The following is an 18,127-nucleotide window of genomic DNA, read 5'->3' as shown; positions in this document are numbered from 1 at the left end:
TGGTTGTTAAATTAATCGCACTGAAATGATAATACTTGGGCAGTCAGTATGAGGCATGAATTTGAACAAAAAAGTATGTTCAGCGTACCAATTATTGTGAATTTCTGGTAATATCATTATATGATACTGACAAAATTCTGTATTTCAACTCGGGTGAATCACGTGAACGGAAATAGTGGCTCGCATCACTGTGGCCAGTTAGCAAAAAGTCAGCTTAACGTGAAACTGCTGATGTGGAGTTCCCTCGTACTTGCCACCCTCAAGCAGCAGGTGCTCGCGACACCTCTTGGCCGTTTTGATGATTGATTTAACGACATTCCTCTTCCCCCCTAAAGGTGTGTACGTATATGGTACGTGGTAATGTCTGAGCTGTTGCAGGAGGCTGTTGGATATGTTACGATGACAGTGGTGTTGGCCAGTCTGTGTTTCTGATAGAATACCTACCACTAGGTCATAGCAGTTGTGACCGAACACATCCTTGGTGCTAGGTTTAGCCTCTTTCATTTCGATGTGACTCTGTCTTCCGGTATTAAGATCAACCTTAAAGATACGCCGGTTTACAGCAGTAACGGTGTTCTCTCAACATAGAGAGGATTTACCATTGGTTCACGTGTTTGAAACTGTCTTTCCACTCACTGTACATACACACACAATCAGAAGTAACACACTGTCGTTGTATATTTTCTGACCAGATATTTCTTTCACGAAGGAACAAAATATAAGTTTGCAGTAATAACTGACAACCATTCGTAGTTTGATATTTTAACTAGCAACAAAAGGGGGGGGGGGGGGACTACAGTTCAGCGAATATCAAAAATATTGTGAAAAAAAAATAAAAAAGTTTGATTGGCAGCGTAGTCATACTAACTTGTTCCGTCAGAATTCCAAAACACATCATACTCGAAACAGTTCTGGGAAAAGTGTTTCATGGTAGTCATATATATATATATATATATATATATATATATATATATATATATATATATATATATATATATATGTGTGTGTGTGTGTGTGTGTGTGTGTGTGTGTGTGTGTATTTGTTTATTATCCTTTGTCGCTGTCTCCCACGTTAGCGAGGTAGCGCAAAGAAACAGACGAAAGAATGGCCCAACCTACCCACATGCACATGTATACAAACAGACGCCCACACACGCACAAATACATACCTATACGTTTCAACGTATACATACATACACATACACAGACATATACATATATGCATATGCACATATTCATACATGCTACCTTCATCCATTCTCGCCGCCACCCCGCCACACATGAAATGGCACCTCCTTCCCCCCGCGTGCGCGCGAGGTAGCGCTAGGAAAATACAACAAAGGACACATTCGTTCACATTTAGTCTCTAGCTGTCATGTTTAATGCACCGAAACCACAGCTCCCTTTCCCCGTGCAGGCCCCACAAAACATTCCATGGTTTACCCCAGAAGCTTCACATGCCCTGGTTCAATCCATTGACAGCACATCGTCCCCGGTAAACCACAACGTTCCAGTTCACTTTATTCCTTTCACGCCTTTCACCCTCCTGTATCTTCAGGCCATAATCGCTCAAAATCTTTTTCACTCCGTCCTTTCACCTCCAATTTGGTCTCCCACTTCTCTTTCCCTCCACCTCTGACACATATATCCTTTTTGTCAATCTTTCCTCACTCAGTCACATGGAGAGAATGAGTGAGGAAAGATTGACAAAGAGAATATATATATATATATATATATATATATATATATATATATATATATATATATATATATATATGTGTGTGTGTGTGTGTTATTTGTTTATTCACTATATTTGATCGCCGCTTCCCGCGCTAGAAAGGTAGCGCCAGGAAACAGACGAAGTAAGACCCATCCATTCATATACATACATATATACATACACGCTCATGCACGTACACATACATTTATATATACTATACACGTATATATACATGTATATACATGAACATATTCATACTTACTCGCCTTCATCTATTCCCGGCGCCACCCCGCCCCACAGGAAACAGCATTGCCACCCCCTGCGTCAGCGAGGTAGCGCCAGGAAACAGATGAAAAAAGCCACATCTGCTCACACTCCGTCTCTAGCTGTCATGTGTAGTGCACCGAAACCATAGCTCCCTATCCACATTCAGGCCTAGACTTTTCACATGCCCTGGTTCAGTCCATTGACAGCACGTCGACCTCAGTATACAACATCGTTCCAATTCACTCTATTCCATGCACGCTTTTCATCCTCCTGCATGTTCAGGCCCAGATTGCTCAAAATCTTTTTCACTCCATCCTTCTAGCTTGGTTTCCCGCATCTTGTTCCCTCCACCTCTGACACATATATCCTCTCTGTCAATCTTTCCTCACTCATTCTCTCCATGTGACCAAACCATTTCAATACACCCTCTTCTGCGCTCTCAACCACACTCTTTTTATTACCACATAGCTCTTATCCTTTCATTATTTACTCGATCAAACCACCTCACACCACACTGTCCTCAAACATCCACACACATTCAGACATCCCGGTCTAAGCCTTCGAGGAGAATGAGCACTCCCTGCTTGACTCCTATTTCCTCTATTAGAAACTGAAATACAAGAAGGGAAGGGTTTCCGGCTCCCGCTCTCTTTTTTCCCCTTTTACACGCGGGGAACACGGAGGTGGACTTCTTTCTCCCCTACCTTAATATATATATATATATATATATATATATATATATATATATATATATATATATATATATATATATATATATATATATTTCTCTTTTTTTAGTATACATGTTTTATTCTTATTACCAATAGCTATTGATAGCCATCAAATTCACCAACATAATTTTTTTTTATGCAGAAACTTGTTGCATTTCTTTACTGTTGTCTTTGCCAATGAAATTGTCTTCGCTTTAGAAACAGTATCAGAGAGAATGGGTTCTTGTGTTTCCGAGTGAAACATATATTTCGAAAATTTAATCAGCATCATCACTGCTGTTCAGGATTTTTCATAGTGAGCTCGTTCATTACGCAGATGTGATTACGGATTATTACGGTACCTGTTATACTTGCGTCGGCAAACTAAATTTGTTATTGTGGTTAAGAAAGGAGTTATTGCTTGATATCGAACGAATCATAAGTAAAGTGTGGGGGTAAAGATAATGAGGAAGATTGATACAGTATTTCTATTTCTTAACCGGTTACAAAACAGAAAATGAAAATAAAGGTTGTTCTGTCGCAGATTGGAGCACTGCTGACACTTCAGTGAGTCCACACACGTTTCAGTTTCCCTCCTTTATTATCTGAATTTCTCTTTCCACCTCTCAGTACCTTTTTTCCTACTGCCACATCCCACCTTCCTCATGCCACATATGACACCTGCACAGTTCAGCACTTCTTTCCTAGAAATCACTCTCTTCCTCTTCTTTAGTCACTTGTCTTTTTATCCTCTTCCATTCTTTACACAATTTCTCTCAGTATCGCAGCACACGGACCTCTTTCCAAGCTCTCATACTTGTGATCCGTTATCACACAACTTTTAAGTTCATAGAGATGGTCGATAAGGTAGACAGTGAACAGTTGTTCCATAGGTGTATGAATACAGCAACCAGAGGACATAACGTGAAATTAAGCAAGAAAGTTGTTGAAAAAAATATAGAGAAGTACTTTTATAGTATAAGAATAGTAGATGAATGCATTAAGATGACTGAGGACATGTGAGATGAAGACAGCATACAGAAATGTAAGAAGTTGAGTGACTTTAGAGAACGTTCCAGAGATGAGGCCGCTCCACATGGTATATGAATTGGTAATTACAGTTGGTTGATAACATGTCATCTCTCTGTCTAGACTTTCACACTTGTCTCTACCAGATATTTCCCATCCTTCCCTTGTCAACATAAACTCATTCAACAACATTTCCTTCGCACACCTGGCGATCAGCCCATCATACACCAGTGCACGATGTGCACGATGACCCCAAACCTTACACATGTATACAACGTCTTAAAGGCCGTGTGTTCCCGATCATGGTTCCCATTTCATCATACAACTCGAACATGTTTTTCCCATTCTCGTTTACACCGGAGACTCTATGCACCCCACCTACACCCTCAAGTGTCACATTAACCACCCTTGTCTTGTTTTCAGATGGACTCCATACTCTGGTATTCGGTCCTTTTCATCAAAACTACCGAAACTTTGACTCAGCTCCTCCCAGACTACACTCTCTTACTCTCTTGCATCCCTAATCTCACACCATAGCGTAAGATGACCAAACCAGCACAAACATACCACACACACAGTTTTATCTCTGCCTCGTACAATAAACTCCACACGACGGCATGTTATGTTTGTTCTGATGTGCTGGTTGGGCATGCAAGAGGTTAAAATACATTTTAGTAGTGTTAACATTCTGGGAGGGTTAAAGGTTTTGGTCTAGCTATCTCTGGTCGCTCTGCTTAAGAAGTAATGATTTTACCAGTTACTCCTATGTCCCGTTTTCTTTGTTTTAAGGATTAGCGAGATTTGGCGTAGTCTCTTGGGGGTACTTAGTTACCACCATATAGCTGGTCGGAGGTCCGTCTCTCCCATTACGTCGTCTTGAGCTGAACAATGGACCTGGATGGCCTGAGTTGAGGGTGGTTGAGTTGATCCATATGTAAAGCCTAACCAAAATCGACTACATTAGTTGAACATTCTCATTCTCAGGTTTGCGCACTAAAGGATCCCAGGAAGTAAATGCATGACATAAATGTTGAAAGCTTGGGTTGAAAGATGACGTCGTTGTGGGAATATGTTGTTTGGGTGATCACGGTTTTTTCTGAATATCGTTTTTGACTTCTGTTGTACTTTCCATGTGGAAGCAGGTGGTCCTTTCCACTCTAGTGATGTCTTCAGGGTAAGACTTTCTGGGGTTATCAGTGCAGGTGGGATGTGTGGTCAGTGTTTACTTCTGTGACCCGCGTGCTCTAGTAACATTTCTCTTATGTAGAAATATCTTTATGTCACTCTGTCCATGTGGTTGTTGGTGGTTTGTAAAGCACTGGTAACATGTTTGCTTTCCTATGTGGGTTTAAGAAGTTTGAGAAGTTTTTGTGTTGTTTCATAATGTTTGTTGTGATGTATTTACAGTAATGTTTGATGTCTGTGATGATTCCTCTTGTATTTGTGGTGAGACTTGGTGTGCCTGTGGTGAGACTTGGTTTGTTTATGGAGAGACTTGGTGTATTTGTAGTGAGTCTTGGTATGTTTGTTGTGAGCCTTGGTGTGTTTGTGGTGAGTCTTGGTGTGTTTGTGGTGAGTCTTGGTGTGTTTGCGGTGAGTCATGGTGTTTTATGTGGTGAGTCTTGATGTGTTTGCGGTGAGTCATGGTGTTTTATGTGGTGAGTCTTGATGTGTTTGCGGTGAGTCATGGTGTTTTATGTGGTGAGTCTTGATGTGTTTGCGGTGAGTCATGGTGTTTTATGTGGTGAGTCTTGATGTGTTTGCGGTGAGTCATGGTGTTTTATGTGGTGAGTCTTGATGTGTTTGTGATGTTTAGTATGTTTGTATTGATATCTGGTGTGTTTGTGATGATGCTTGGCGTGCTGATGATGATGCTGGATGTAGTTGTGACGATGCTTAGTGTGTTGAACTTCTCGAAAAGATTTATACTGTCTTCTTCCTTATCCACAACATTCTTTTCAAAGTCTCTTAATTCCTTCCATGTTGCCCTTTTGTCCTTGTTTCTTACTATTTAATGCTTTACAATTGCTGGCTGGCTGGCTGGCTGGGATACCGCATGTATCGTCGCTCTCTCACTCTTGTTAGACCACGTTTTTTCTTTTTTTTTATCCTGCTCTCAATGTTTGAGGCTGAAAATACTCATATTCGCAGTGCTTCATTAGAGATTTCTCAGCACAGTGCCTGGGCTCCTGATTATTGAACTCTATTTCACAATTCCTGTTACCTTAGAAATTTTTCTGTATAGCTTCCACGTAGATAACTCCTCTCAGAACTGGTTTCATCTCCGTTTTTTTCACGTTCTCAGTTACCCAACTCCAGCATTACATGATTGCTTTTTCCAGTAGGTGCATCACACGTGACATTCTCATTTTCCATGCTAATATGAGCAATGATTGTGTATCATTCCATCTGATCCTCGTGTGCTGACGGAAATACCGTTATAGGAGATTTTTCCATCAGACACCAGGCACGATGACTCTCTGCCTCCATATGAATGCAAATTTCCCCAGTTGCTCTCATCATGACTGCAGTCCTCAGTAGCATTACCTTGTCATCTCAAAGAATTGCGTGTCTTACTGCTTCATGTACCATCTTGATTGCTTCTTCATTGTCATTATTGTCTAATTGTTCCGGTTTGTTGGGATATTTTGGAGGATTATGTATGATTAACACAACTATTCACTCCTCCCCTGCAGTTACGTATCCCATAATGTGCACTCTGAATGGCCCATCTTCTACGGTTCTCTCCTGTTAAAAGGGGCAATCGTCCTCCTCCTCTTCCTCCTCCTCCTCCTCCTCCTCCTCCTCCTCCTCCTCCTCCTCCTCCTCCTTTGTCTTTTCTTTCCCTTCTTGCCATCATGTGTCCCTCTGGACGGAACAGGTAAGTTTTTAACTGCTTAGTAACATTTCTCTCCACAACTTCAGCAATATTTTCCATCATTTTTTCCGCGAGTTCCACTTCTTTACTCACTATCACTTGCCCATTTGTACTGATGTACATTACTTTCACTGTGACATTTCCTTCGTTTAACATTCCTCACCTCTCAACGGTACTGGATGGGATGTTCCGTCCTATAAACACATTTGTTGTCTCATGTTTTGCTTCTTGGCTGTGTCTTTGATTCTCTTTCACTTTCATTTAGTTTATCTCCTCTGATAAAGACCCTGCTGGATTCCTCCTTGTCTTTAGGGTACATGACGCCCAATCGAATGTGACCATTGATCCCCTGTTGTCCTCACTGATTTATGTCACAATGTCAATAGCTTTTATTAGTCTTGTGATCACCATTCTTTCCTCTTTTCTCTTTGCCTGGATTATAGTCTTGTTATAGTTCAAAAAGGATTAATGATTTACGTTTGTCAACCTCGTGCCTCACTTTCCTTCTTATATTGGTACCATCCTCTTCTCAGTTAAATGCTTTAGTGTTTATTAGTCATCCTTCATGTGTCTGGTAGTCTCTAAGATCAATTTTACCATCAACTGGTGTTTCTAGGTATACTCTATTTCTTGAAACTTTTCATCCACAGGATCTTATATTTCCTTGATTGTTCAGTCACTGGATATTACTCTTTTTACAGCCTCACTTAATTTCCTCATTGTCCCCAGATCTCAGGTCCGTTGCATCAGTATGTTCTGATTCAGTTGAACAATCCCGGAAATTGTTCTTTCGTCAACTTCCCACTCATTATGATCAATATGGTGTCTGTGTTGTATGTGAACAGGCTTAAGCTAGCCTAGTCTGACTGGTGGTCTGATTTTTCTTGCCTTAATTTATGGACTCCTGCTGATCTGGATTCAGTAACATTATCTTCTGGATCGATGTTCTTTATATAAACATTCATTTAAAATCTTGATTTACCGAAGATTAAAGATATCAGTTTCTCTTCCATCCTACTGCTATTTTACCCCACTTCCCTACAGTGAAATGTTATATTTAAAAGCCTCTTTTTCCTTTTCTTTTTTTTTCTTTTGAAGTCGCTCCGTAAACTGCTCTTCCCCTCCTTATCACACAGGCCAGGGGAAACTGTAATCCTGAATCGTGGTACAAAAACTACTGCTCCTGTCTTGGCGCTCCCCCCCCCCCCCCCTCTCTCTCTCTCTCTCTCTCTCTCTCTCTCTCTCTCTCTCTCTCTCTCTCTCTCTCTCTCTCTGTGTGTGTGTGTGTGTGTGTGTGTGTGTGTGTGTGTCTGTGTCTCCCACACCACTGCACAGTACTTCAGTGAGTGTCGGACAAGTGTGTTACAGGTAACAGTTTTTATTCTTGGTCAGATTATAAGTTCCCTCTGAGGAATTCCAATGTTTCATTGTTTTGGATGTTGCTTTGTTGATTCTTGTGCTCCATTCGGGGTCGGAGGACATGTGGATGACTAATCTGTTGCTGGTGGTGAGTGAAGGGTGTGTGTGTGTGTGTGTGTGTGTGTGTGTGTGTGTGTGTGTGTGTGTGTTGCAGGTGTAGCTGCAGAAGGCTGGTATATATCGTCTGATCAAGTGGGTAGGAGTCCCTCGCATGGTCTGCTTGGCTCAGGGCTATCCATCCTCTCACCCACCGCTTTGGTCGTACATAATCTTGAGTAGTACAAAACTAACCAATGAATTATGAGGAAGCTATCAGAAATTTTCAGTAGACAGGTCCAGAAATTGAGGTGCAGCCACAAGTGCCTCCCTCAAAAAAAAAAGGAGGCATTCCCCCAGGTACCTCCAGAAAAGAAGCATTTCCCCAGGTACCTCCGGAAAAGAGGTACTCCCCCAGGTACCTCCAGAAAGGAGGCACTCACTCAGGTACCTCCAGAAAAGAGGCACTCGCCCAGGTACCTCCAGAAAGGAGGCACTCACTCAGGTACCTCCAGAAAAGAGGTACTCCCCCAGGTACCTCCAGAAAGGAGGCACTCACTCAGGTACCTCCAGAAAAGAGGCACTCACCCAGGTACCTCCAGAAAAGAGGTACTCTCCCAGGTACCTCCAGAAAAGAGGCATTCCCCCAGGTACCTCCAGAAAAGAGGCACTCACCCAGGTACCTCCAGAAAAGAGGTACTCCCTTCGTGCCTCTTCCTCCTGCAAATTCGTTACTGCTCTGCTTTTGATGTCGTTTTTGCTGCTCACTGTCGGTCTTTCTCCAGCAAATTTATCTTCTCCAGCTGGTTGGTCACCTGGTGATGCATCTTCGCATTTGGTTTCATATTTGCTGTAGATATATCTAAGGATCACCTCTATGTCTCGAGATGGTTTTAATCCCGGGTGGAACATACTAGCTTACCGTCAGCAGAATCCTGGATACTTTGTTAACCCCTCCAAGTCCATATGATACACAGGTTCCTGAAAATGTGTTATCTGCAAGATGATAACCCGGGTTCATGTCACTGTGTGTGTGTGTGCCATCTTTATCTCACTGGAGCTGGTCGAGTAATTTTCGTTTGACCAGTGTTTTGAGGATCAGTCATCCCGGGCATGTGATACACTGTAGCAAGGTGCGGCCTTCGATAAGCAAAACTCATACATGTTATCTGCTTGAACGATTATCTGTTTAACTTTTTGGACAAGTAAGGTAATTAACGACGAAAGATTATAATGAAGAGTCAGTATAATCAGGGCATTTAAAAAGACGGACGCTGAACTTGTTAACAGTGAAAATATTGATAGAAAAACTTGCGGGCGATTAAAAAGAAAGAGGGAAAAAAAGGTCATAGATACCGCACCAGGTGTCCACCAGGCGTGTGTTGGTTCGAGATCACAGCTGCAGGCTGGGCTGAGGAACACCCAGGCTGACCTGCTGCAATACCATTTTTCTAGGATTGCTGCTGACCACTGCAGCAGACCTGCCCGTCAGGAAGGCTGACTGCTGCACTTCTGTGTAAGGTGTAAAACAGATATATATCATCTCTGAAAGTAAGACTTTAACCGCCGTGCAAACTGGTTTATCTCACCTGACGAACCACTTTATGTGGGGTTCTTTTCTCACACCGCCGGTCCCTTACTATTGTGGGACACTGTCCACATACCGCCGGTCCGTCACTGATCTGGGACAGTGTCCCCACACCACCGCCCCTCACTGTTTTGGAACAGTGTCTACATACCACCGGCCCTTCTGTTCTGGGACAGTGTCCTCACATCACCGGTCCCTCACTGTACTGGGACAGTGTCCCCACACCACCGGTCAACCACAGTACTGGGACAGTGTCCCCACAGCACCGGTACCTCACTGTACTGGGCCAATGTCCTTACATAAGATAGGTCCTGAACCCACCATTACATCATAACAAAACTTTTATATTGTCGAAGGTTCCGGGTCTTGAAGTTTTGGGTGGACAGAGAATTGGAAATCCTCAGACAAACACAAAACCGTAAAGCCTCAAACAACTAGGAGAATAAAAGACTGTTGGCAGCTGCGGCCTCTCGGGTTGCTAAGCCGTAAATATTACTTCCAGCCGGGACCAAAGTATCAGCTGACGTCGATGTGAGTAAAGTTGGGAACAAGAGTAGAAAAATTCTTTCTGACAGGGTAAAATATATTTCAATTTTTTTTTTTTTCCCCCCACAGAGCCTGGCGCAGCGTCAGACATGATCTTTAACCTTAGCCCGTCGTTTGTCGCCGTTGTAGTGTGCGTCAAGGTCAAAGGTCGCGAGAAATGCTGGGAGAGGAGGACGGGAAGGGCTGGTGAACCGGATGGGTGGAGGGGACGTGCCAGACAGAGAGGCAGGAATAGGTTGAAACTACATATACGCATGGAGAGCGTGCGTGGTCCTAATGTTATCTTGAACCCTGAAGGTGTCCGAGTTTTTTCGATTAGTGGTTACAAAAATGACGCTGTCTGCCTTAATGACTCTGGCAGTCGATAAGCTTAAAGCCGAAATACCACCCAACCTACTTCAGAGAGGGAGGGTTGCACTGATAACACACACGGAGGAGGGACTAGGTTAGTACCACACGTGCAGGGATGGCACCACAAGGGGAGGGAGGAATGGGTTGGTACCATACTGGAAGCGAAGGATCAGTTGGTGCATCATAGGGATAGATGGGAGTATTACCATCCACAAAGGGAAGGATACGGGCACGTGGGAAGGACAGATTACAGGAGACGTGATACACTATGATACGGTTCATCTACTGGAGGGCAGTAGTTGTGTCCTGAGGTCCTGATCTTAATTGCCGTTGAGACAGGATAGTAAGGAAGGAGGCGCCTCCCTACCCACATTCTCTGTGGCCCGTCAGTCAGCAGGAGAAGCGCTCAGAAGCAACTCTAAGTATTACGGAGTGAATAAGCTACCACAAAAATTGTACAGGAAAGTGTGAATTGGGTTCTTCAAGGAGGAGATTCAAATCTGAAACAGAAATAATGTTGATGTTTTAAAACAAGAAATCAGTCTGTCTGTTTTTCCTTCTTAGAACAGGTGTATTTTGCGATTTAGACAGATCGCTAATGAATTTTACTATAGACATACACACGGTAATATATTTGGGTAAAGATGAAAGAAAAAGAATGTAGGATGCCTGAAGTATTATGAGAAGGGAAGGAAGAAAAAGACCTTGGAGTGATGATCAGTAATGACTGAATATAGAAAAGAAGAAAGCCCAACTGTATATAATGAAGCGAGCAGAATGGTGGGTTTCATAGCTGAAAATATGAACCGTGGTCATACATCATTTGGAGAATGTTGTTCAGTTCTATTCTTCGAGCTGAATTAAAGACGAGGAAAACTAGAATGAATTCAGGGAAGATCAACAAAGCTAATTCCACCTCTCAGAAATGTCTTACGGAGAAAGCTTCAGAGGTCTAAGATCATTCTCTAAAACAACACAACCTCCGAGATCTAAAAGAAGTTTTCAGAATACTGAATAATTTTGACTTAATAAAATGTGAAAATTTCCTCACGAGAGATAAAAATTCACTGATCAGAAAGAGGAACGAGATGTAATAGCAATGTGGGGAAAAGGGTTTTCAGCTGTAAAGTTGTAAAACAATGAAAATATTGACCACCAGGTGCTGTAGACGTGAAGACTATCAAGACCTGTAGATCAAGAGAGACATATTCATGTGTGATCTCTGTTGTTAGTAAACACGTCTGTTGCAAGAAAAACCAACACATCTTCAACCTTTACCGTTCCAGAGTTCTGCCACAGTGAGGGAGTTTCTGTTTGGAGAAAGGGACTTTTCTCCTCTCTCAGTTTTCTGTAGAATCCCCATATGGCTGTACACTTCTTCCTTACTACTTAGTCCTTCTTCCCGGCTCTATTTCCTGCCGGCAGTGGAGCCAGAGAGACACTGTGTCGGGTGAGGAGGTGCCATCTGCTTTACGATGCTGTTTCTTCCACAATTAAGATTACGACCGTAGATAACCACATCACAAAGCGACAGGCGTCCTGTTATCTGTCCTTCCCATGCACTCCCGCGTACCACACGACACCCACACCAACACACACTGGTTACACACCACCATCACTGTCGCCTCATGCGCTACACGCAACCACCACCAGAAGCATCAACCTCCCCCCAGCGGTGGTGGCGATGGTGGAAGCATTAGCATGACTGTTGAGAAGAAGGGGGTTAGAGGAGGAGGAGGAGGCACTGGTGGGACAGGGTACTCTGGCCTTTAGTATCACCAGCCATAAGACTCATTGCACCCTGCTGACGACGACTTGGCTAAACCTAATTGAGTTTCCATTAATGTTAGTCGAGTGTGCAGGAGGACCCGCCGAGTGGCTTTCATTTTGTCCGGCCAGCCTTCATCACTGGTTACTGTTGGCCTGAGTACCTCCACTCGTACCAGTACCTCCACTCGCGCCAGTACCTCCACTCGTACCAGTACCTCCACTCGCACCAGTACCTCCACTCGCACCAGTACCTCCACTCGTACCAGTACCTCCACTCGTACCAGTACCTCCACTCGTACCAGTACCTCCACTCGTACCAGTACCTCCACTCGCACCAGTACCTCCACTCGTACCAGTACCTCCACTCGTACCAGTACCTCCACTCGTACCAGTACCTCCACTCGCGCCAGTACCTCCACTCGCACCAGTACCTCCACTCGCGCCAGTACCTCCACTCGCACCAGTACCTCCACTCGCGCCAGTACCTCCACTCGCACCAGTACCTCCACTCGCACCAGTACCTCCACTCGTACCAGTACCTCCACTCGCACCAGTACCTCCACTCGTACCAGTACCTCCACTCGTACCAGTACCTCCACTCGCACCAGTACCTCCACTCGTACCAGTACCTCCACTCGTACCAGTACCTCCACTCGTACCAGTACCTCCACTCGTACCAGTACCTCCACTCGTACCAGTACCTCCACTCGCGCCAGTACCTCCACTCGCACCAGTACCTCCACTCGCGCCAGTACCTCCACTCGCACCAGTACCTCCACTCGCGCCAGTACCTCCACTCGCACCAGTACCTCCACTCGCACCAGTACCTCCACTCGTACCAGTACCTCCACTCGCACCAGTACCTCCACTCGTACCAGTACCTCCACTCGTACCAGTACCTCCACTCGCACCAGTACCTCCACTCGTACCAGTACCTCCACTCGTACCAGTACCTCCACTCGTACCAGTACCTCCACTCGCGCCAGTACCTCCACTCGCACCAGTACCTCCACTCGTACCAGTACCTCCACTCGTACCAGTACCTCCACTCATACCAGTACCTCCACTCGCGCCAGTACCTCCACTCGCACCAGTACCTCCACTCGTACCAGTACCTCCACTCGCACCAGTACCTCCACTCGCGCCAGTACCGCCACTCGCACCAGTACCTCCACTCGTACCAGTACCTCCACTCGTACCAGTACCTCCACTCGCGCCAGTACCTCCACTCGCACCAGTACCTCCACTCGCGCCAGTACCTCCACTCGCACCAGTACCTCCACTCGTACCAGTACCTCCACTCGCACCAGTACCTCCACTCGCGCCAGTACCTCCACTCGCACCAGTACCTCCACTCGCGCCAGTACCTCCACTCGAACCAGTACCTCCACTCGCGCCAGTATCTCCACTCGCACCAGTACCTCCACTCGCACCAGTACCTCCACTCGTACCAGTACCTCCACTCGCGCCAGTACCTCCACTCGCGCCAGTACCTCCACTCGCACCAGTACCTCCACTCGTACCAGTACCTCCACTCGCGCCAGTACCTCCACTCGCACCAGTACCTCCACTCGCACCAGTACCTCCACTCGTACCAGTACCTCCACTCGTACCAGTACCTCCACTCGCGCCAGTACCTCCACTCGCACCAGTACCTCCACTCGCGCCAGTACCTCCACTCGCACCAGTACCTCCACTCGTACCAGTACCTCCACTCGCACCAGTACCTCCACTCGCGCCAGTACCTCCACTCGCGCCAGTACCGCCACTCGCACCAGTACCTCCACTCGCACCAGTACCGCCACTGGCACCAGTACCGCCACTCGCACCAGTACCGTCCCTCGCATCACTACCATCTCTTACACCAGCGCTACAACTTGCACCAGTACCACCGCTAACACCAGTACCACCACTCGCAGCAGTAACATCAGTCGCACAAGTGCTACCACTCGAACCAGTTCCACTGCTAGTTACCACCACACGCACCAGTACCTCCACTCGCACCAATGCCACCACTCACACCAATATCAACATTTGGACCAGCACAACCACTCGCACAAGTACCACCACTCGTACCAGTACCAACGCTCGCACTAGTACTACCACTCACTTCAGTGTCACTACTTGCACCAGCACCATCTCTTACACCATTGCCACCGCTCGCACTAGCGCCACCACTCACACCAGTGCAACCACTCGCACTGGTGCCACCACTCGCACCAGTACAACCACTCGCACTAGCGCCACCACTCGCACCAGTACAGCCACTCGCACAAGTGCCACCACTCGCACCATTACCACCACTAGCTCCAGTACCAACACTCGCACCATTACCACCACCAGCTCCAGTACAACTACTCGCACCATTACCACCACTAGCTCCAGTACCAACACCCGCACCATTACCACCACTAGCTCCAGTACCATTACTCGCACCATTACCACCACCAGCTCCAGTACCACCATTACCACCACTAGCTCCAGTACCACCACTCGCACCAGTACTAGTAAAAACAAAAATTCGAGGAATCCCCCTCCTCCAAGAATGAAGATATACAGATAAAAGATAAACAATGGAATACCAAATCTTGGGTAGGAAACAAGAGAATACTGCAGGTATAACAGTTGTAAAAATAGAGGATGGAAATTCAGAGTCGCATTTGTCTTTACCTGATATGAGAACTTCACTTCTTGGTATAAATGCAGAGTAGTGACTCTGACGTCAGAGTTAGGCAGGTACTTTATTGACTTACGTATCGTCCGCTATAGAGGCGAGTTTTTTCTTTTTTTATTCCGTAGTCTTTTGATCTGACGCTGAACAATACAGTGGGCTGCCACAATCACTGCGAACAGGGTGATTAGTAACACAATGAAAACTGTTAACAATGGTATATGAACGTGCCGTGTTACGTATATTGGTAACATATGAAATGCACTACAACTAACATGAAGCACTCTTCCATTGACATAATTACAATCCTCACAAGTGCATTGAAATATAAGAATTTAATATCATTTACTGGTGTTGTTACATGATGTGTTAAGTCCGCGCGTCCTTCCAAACCTAACGTAATCGAGAGTCTGATGCTATATATGTTCTTAGTATTGTCCGGTGCCTCGAGGCTCCATCACAGGCCACTACAACAGGGCATCACCGGAGGAAAAACAAGTAAGCTGCGTTACGCGCGTGCGCTGAGACACAGTAGCCTGCCTTACGTCTCTAAGGAATACTGGAATTTCTGATAATGGCTGGTACACAGAAGTCCTCCAGGAATGAATGAAGCATCAGGTGGGCAGGACATATACAGAGGTCATGACTTCTTCTCTCACAGTGTTGGACGCCATGGTAAAGCTTGCTAGACTAATGTTGTTATGTCTGAAGAGAGTAACACTCCTCTCCAGCTGTGTCCACGTCTTATGTATAATCATCTACAAATGACGGGAGAGGGATGGGATGATAATGAGTTTGCCGTCATGCCCATCAACCGATTGTTATGAGGCAGGAACCGACTGGTCAGGCCAGTCAACGGGTCGTCGTGGGGCAGGAATCGACAGATCAGACCCGTCAAACACTCTCCAAGGGGCAGGAACATAACGGCTCAGTCGCCCAACCTGGTGACTGGCAGGTCCCGAAATCTCTGGTGATGTTGAGTGGGCTTGCTTGGCGGTGAGTGGGTTATTACCTCAGTGTGGAGTGGGCTTGATCGTGGTGAGTGGGCTTGAAACTCATTGAGTGGACTTAACCAGTGTTTAGTAGACCTGGTTTGTATAAGATGGCTTCCTTTGGGCTTGTTTACCAGTCCTCATCAAGCCTGTCGTAGTCAAAACTGCGGTGCATGGCAAGGAGTAATACTGAGCACATCTGATCACTGAAAGTCAACAGAGGTGGATGATCACACAAGTCACACACTACTGGCGAGAATGAGAGGCACACGATGTACCCTCAGTGGTAGGTGTACTCACCTGGTGCCCATGAATGGTAGATGTATCCTCAGTGGTAGGTGTACTCACCTGGTGCCCATGAATGGTAGATGTACCCTCAGTGGTAGGTGTACTCACCTGGTGGCCATGAGTGGTAGATGTACCATCAGTGGCAGGTGTACTCACCTGGTGGCCATGAGTGGTAGATGTACCATCAGTGGCAGGTGTACTCACCTGGTGGCCATGAGTGGTAGATGTACCATCAGTGGCAGGTGTACTCACCTGGTGGCCATGAATGGTAGATGTACCCTCAGTGGTAGGTGTACTCACCTGGTGGACATGAATGGTAGATGTACCCTCAGAGGCAGGTAGGCAGATTTTAGTGATGTGGTTTCCTGAGTAGTACATGTACACTCAGTTACATGTGTATTAAACTGATGCCCAAAAGTGACATGTAAACTCAGCGACAGGTGTTCATACCCAGTGACCAAGGGTGACAGATGTACACTTACTAGCACTTGTACTCCTACACAACTGGTAAGGGCGGCAGCCTCCTCGTGGATCATCGTACTGGCTGAAGGTTGGCCTAAACCACTGGATATGGGGTCATTATTGGGTGACCTGGTCGACCCAGCTGTGCTGGGTACAACAGTTAAAATGGCGGAGGGTCGCAATGATAAAAAAGGCGGATGGCCACAGTGGTCGGAATGGGTGGCCATAACAGTTGGAAGAATGGGTGGTTGCAATGTTGAAATAACCGATGCCCACAGCACTTTGAATGGGATAGCCATGACAGTCGAAATAGGTGACCTCGACAGTCAGAATGGATGTGCACAATTGATGGAATGCGTGACACACAACACCCGGAACTGGTAACTACCAGAGCCAGAATGGGTGACCACAATAACCGGGATGGGTGGCCACAATAGCCTGATGGATGGCCATAATAGCTGGATGGATGACCACAATAACCGGAATGGGTGGCCACAATAACCGGAATGTGGCCACAATAACCGGAATGGGTGGCCACAATAACCGGAATGGGTGGCCACAATTGTTGGGATGGCGGATAGTCGCAATAGAAGTCCAATTAGTGGGCGCTCATTGGTTTATTAGACAGGCAACAATACCTGATCACGGTTTTTCAACTGTATATTCCAAGCTGCGCACAGTTTTCCCCAGGGACGGCGTACCTCGCTATGTTTATCAGAGCTCTGAGCTCTGTTTCAGAACACATCACGTCTTTTCCCACTGAACACAGCAGCTCGATATCAGTGTACCAAAAACAATAAGCATTACTAAGAAATCTGAAGTGTATCTGTAAGCAGCATCATCATAATGCTGGAGGATTACACACATTCATTGTTGTGGGAACTGTGTTTTTCTTTGTACATTGTTGTGGATGGAATTACCACACAAATCAGTACTAATAACGTGGCCTCAATAAGTGAGCTGAATTTTCAAGTCATGTTTTACTAATTAACCTCGGATACTGCTCATATTATACTCGTACAAGTATGGCCAATTATACTTTTGTTTTTCAGAGGCAAACTTGACACAGGGAGATCCAGAGTTCTGACTCAGCAATGGCGGGTTATCACAGCAGCGGCCACTGAGGACCGGACACCAGACTAGATGCAGGTATGTGATAACGCGTATGTTGGGTACATAAATTTGAACATCAGTGGTATCTTGAAATTCTAGCATGAACTGAATTTCTGACCTCTGGTATCAGTCGTATCTTTACCTTCTGGTACCAAGAAGATGATTTCCCTTGTGTCAAGAATATCTTTACGTTCTTGCTACAATCGTATCTTTAACATTCCCTTCCACCCAAACCTATCTTCTCCTTCCTATAATCATTCCCACCCTCTCATACCTTCCCTTTCCTT

General features: G+C 45.5%; 1 long non-coding RNA gene across 1 annotated transcript in view; it reads left to right on the top strand.

Moving 5' to 3' along the window:
* Positions 1–17,877, top strand: part of LOC139760513 (uncharacterized) — a 98,729-nt gene extending 80,852 nt beyond the window's left edge. Inside the window, exon 3 of the long non-coding RNA XR_011715358.1 lies at positions 17,780–17,877. This is a non-coding gene — a long non-coding RNA (uncharacterized lncRNA). The remainder of the gene's footprint in view (positions 1–17,779) is intronic.
* The last annotated feature ends 250 nt before the right edge of the window (positions 17,878–18,127 follow it).

This window comes from Panulirus ornatus, chromosome 37 (assembly GCF_036320965.1).
Source record: "Panulirus ornatus isolate Po-2019 chromosome 37, ASM3632096v1, whole genome shotgun sequence".
Classification (NCBI taxonomy): Eukaryota; Metazoa; Arthropoda; class Malacostraca; order Decapoda; family Palinuridae; genus Panulirus; species Panulirus ornatus.
The sequence above is the reverse complement of the archived record's forward strand: the minus strand, read 5'-3'. Positions and strand labels throughout refer to the sequence as shown.